The sequence below is a fragment of the Gordionus sp. m RMFG-2023 genome, chromosome 2, assembly GCF_954871325.1.
Source record: "Gordionus sp. m RMFG-2023 chromosome 2, tfGorSpeb1-WG-v2, whole genome shotgun sequence".
Classification (NCBI taxonomy): Eukaryota; Metazoa; Nematomorpha; class Gordioida; order Chordodea; family Parachordodidae; genus Gordionus; species Gordionus sp. m RMFG-2023.
This window is the reverse complement of record NC_088776.1, coordinates 24,394,838-24,398,841: the sequence shown is the minus strand read 5'-3', so window position 1 is coordinate 24,398,841 and position 4,004 is coordinate 24,394,838. Positions and strand designations below refer to the sequence as shown.

At 26.2% G+C, this 4,004-nt stretch overlaps 1 long non-coding RNA gene across 1 annotated transcript; it reads left to right on the top strand.

Annotated features, from left to right (window-relative positions):
- The first annotated feature begins 1,116 nt into the window (after nucleotides 1-1,116).
- On the top strand, nucleotides 1,117-3,760 carry LOC135924970 (uncharacterized). Its single transcript, XR_010571469.1, has 4 exons — nucleotides 1,117-1,208; nucleotides 1,548-1,631; nucleotides 2,876-3,023; nucleotides 3,537-3,760. It is a non-coding gene; the product is annotated as an uncharacterized LOC135924970 (long non-coding RNA).
- Nucleotides 3,761-4,004: the final 244 nt, after the last annotated feature.

Here is a 4,004-nt window from a genome sequence, read left to right as displayed (position 1 = left end):
TTTGCTATGATTAATAAATCCTTAAAACCATTCTTCTTCTTGTCGAAAAATATTATGTTTTTTATATGCGTAAAACTACAATATGTGAACCAATTCGTCTTTTTGCTACCTGTACCAGAACATCAAGCCAAATAACCACGATAACCAAAACCGGAAAAATCTTCTAATATTTGGACAAATAAACTGTTCTATACAACACTTTAGCATTTTGCTTCTGAAACATTCACTAAAGCGCCATACGTACCAACCTGATTATCGTTTTTACACTTTCTAATTTGCATTCACTGATTTTCTACTAATTTATTTAATGAAAAATTATTTGTATGATTTGTATAACTTGCCCTAATTGAAAAGAAACAGAGAATATTAAACACATATCACTTCCGAAACTTATAAAGAAAACTCTATGGTATGTTACTAAAATTTATAGATTTTAATAAATAAATGAACTTTCTTGCAATTAAAATTTCTTAAGACTTTATTTCAATATTGATTACCTAGTTTGTTTAATGTATGTGTAACATTATAATATGAAGGGTTAGGAAAGAGATTATTCGAAAAAATATTCTAAAATATTTTTTTTTAAATCTGGTGGCCACCTTTAAAATTTTAAAATATTTAGCTGCTCAAAAGTCGCTACAGATATCAAATACTAAGCATGACCCTCTCTAATTGTTCGGACAACATTAACGGAGTTGTTATAAAAATTTTAAGAAGCTAAATTAAAATAACCACAGGAAAATTAGCATAATTTTTTATATCGGTAACCCAATCAAAGGCCGGGAGAAAGTATTTGGCGGCGGGTCTCCCTAATTTTTTTCGTGATCCCCCCTCCACCCTTTCTTAGATAAATGCTGACTACACTACCACGAACTATTTTTTTAGTCAATCTGATATAAAATAAATGGTAAGCGAGTGCATTTTAAAGAAACAACTTATATTATAAGCAAATCAATGTGTAATTAATATCTTAATGCAATTGGTACAAAACAAAATTCATTACATATAGTAAATTTTGAGCTATGCTATTGTTTATTCTTTTAAAATAATTTTATATGCACAAGTTATTAATATTATCCAGGTTTTCATTTCGAATATTATTTCGGACTTAATTTTGATGTGGTACAGATTAGATACTAAAAAGACACCAATCCTAACCGAAATTATAGTATATTAATTCGATGAAGAAAATTCGGAAAATAAAAAAGGTTTATGAAAATTATGTAAATTTGCTTATTCGTGTTTTTATAATTTTTTTAATGCTGCCTTTCATAAAGGTATAAGTAGTATTCATTTTTTTTATACATTAATTATGTGGAATATTATGACAATTTAATATATATTTTTTTGAACATTAAACAGATATATATTTTTTTCAAAACTATTATTATCAATTCATTTTTTTTAAAGTCATTTTTTGAAGCGGGTGAAGCGTTATATTAGAGAGTATTATAAATAAAATAAAAATTATCATTTTTTTCTGTTTGTGTTAGAATAGAATCGTTTTTTAGTTTTGTAATAGTATATACTTTATGTATTATGTAAAGAAACAAGTGCCACACCATGACCGGTCGATAAACGGACATCCTGAAAAATACAACTTGACGAACAATGGATCAATCAAAGAGCCGGTGATATACACAATCTTTTTTTGTAAATATAAACCCTGGCCAATGTGTGTCTTTTGGTGCTATCAAACGGATTACATTAAGCAGTCCTAAGTTATCAGTTTGATTTTGCCGAATGGGAGTTCCATACTAATATAAGTTCGTATCAGCAAAATAAAAATTCATGTGATGGGAATTTTAAAAAAGCAACTCATAAGGGATGACAAGAAAGGTCATCTAGATCCCATTAAACCAATGACGCTAACTATGTATTTTGACTAAGAAGGTACCCCAAAAAATAAATAACGAAATTGCATCGTATCGTATACCTTGTCCCAGAGAGCCTAATATCAAGGCACTCTTCGTAACCATTCTGTCTAGTATAAATTATTATTTAAACATATATTTTATATTATGAAATTATTTTTTGGTGACTATCACCTAATAGTCATGGTTTTACTAATGATTAGTTGGTTTATTTTAAATTTTGCTTTATAAGTTGTCCGGATTTGTGAAGAGTATACAGACTTTACAGTTCTTTACGTGATGTACTTTATCATATAGGCATAAAAGGTATATTTAATTATCGTATTTGTTTAGGTATGAGACCAGGGTTTCGAATCATTCGGTTTGTTCCGGTATTTAGTTTAAAATTTTATAAAAATTTTGTTCCATTCCGGTTTTTTTTGAAGAAATTCATATCGGTTCGTTCTTTATAATTTATAACGGTTCGTTCCGGATTTTATAAATTTAATTTTAAATTTAACATCTAAAATGTAAAACTGGCTATTATTTTTAACTCAGTATAAGGCCATCTATATATAAAAAACATAAATAAAATAAAAGTTTTAAAATTATTTAAAGCAATGTTAGTTAACTTATTTAAATTAAGGATTTATAGTAAGATTTTTTATTATTTTAAAATTTAAAAAAACAAATTTATATGAATATTGGAATCACTATAAAAACCAAATAATAAATATATATATAAGAAGAGACTTTATAATTCAGCCAAAATTGTCTGATTACTATTTTAAAATTATTTTATATCGAATTAATTCTATTAAATTGAGTATATTAAGTAAAAACAATAAACTTGGTATTGATTGATATGAAGATAAAGGGCGATTTAATTGTATAAAAAAAATTAATTTGAAAGGAAATCACGAATTCAAATTGCCCTCAAGTAAAATTAAAATTTCAATTTAGGGAAAAAATTTAAAATTAATTATTTTCAAAAACTGTATCGATTTAAATATTTATAACAGTTCGGTTCGCTCTTTTTATATTTCTTTAACGGTTCGGTTACGGTTATGGTTCAGAAAATAATAACGGCTCGTTACTATTTTGCGGTTCGGTTCGAAACTCTGTATGAGACTAATTCACTGTGGATTTGTCAGCTAATCGAATAGATAGGTATTGCTGGCATTTTAGATATTAAATTTTTTGACCTATATTATTATAAAGGAAATTATAATAAATTTTTTAAGAATAAATTATTAATTCTTTAGACAGTTTAGTAAGCTTTAATTATTTATTAGCTATGTTCGTTTTGCATTACCAACAAAAATGTATTATGATTTTTAACAAAACGGATACAATTTTAAAAAATTGAACATAAATATGATGATTGTTATTGCTAAAAAAATATCTTTAAATTGAAAATTAATTAAGAAATTGTGTATAAAAAATCCAAAATATTTGGACCAGAAAATTTTTCAAATTATAATAAAATATATATAATATCCCAGTATAGACCCATAGATTAAAAAGTAGATAATGATGCATTTTGTCTGCCAAAATATGATTATATTTTTCTAAAAATTATTTTGGTAGATGAAAAGGTTAGTTTTATAATCAAAGAATCTAATAACTAGAATTTATTTAAATAGCTCCTTTTTATAGCTATAAATTTATATCTTATCTCAGTGCACTCTCTCTATTCTATTGGAAATAATTCTGAGACCACCCATGAAGCTATATGTCTGAGCTCAATGACGCTGGTAGCCAATCCCTCCTTCTGGTAACCCTCCTCACCCAAATAATTAATTATATGTTAAACGATAGTATCTTAAATGGAGGAGTGATGTTATCGTGAAATATTCGGAAAGTTGAAAAATGATTACATCAGTATTAGATGCGGTTATTGCAGTCAGTGAAATCAGAATTATCTATGGTTAACGGACTGATTATTATTTATCATAAATTAAAAAATTAGATTAATAAATCGTTCTTTATTAGCTGATATCTAATTTGTTTGTTTTAAACTGCATGCGGGTTTTATCTTACTCAAATTCATATATTTCGTTTGGTTGTTAATCAAAATCCACTGAAACAATATAATTCATCAAGATGATATTTAGTTGACCTAATGCATTTAACATAAGTAATAATAGA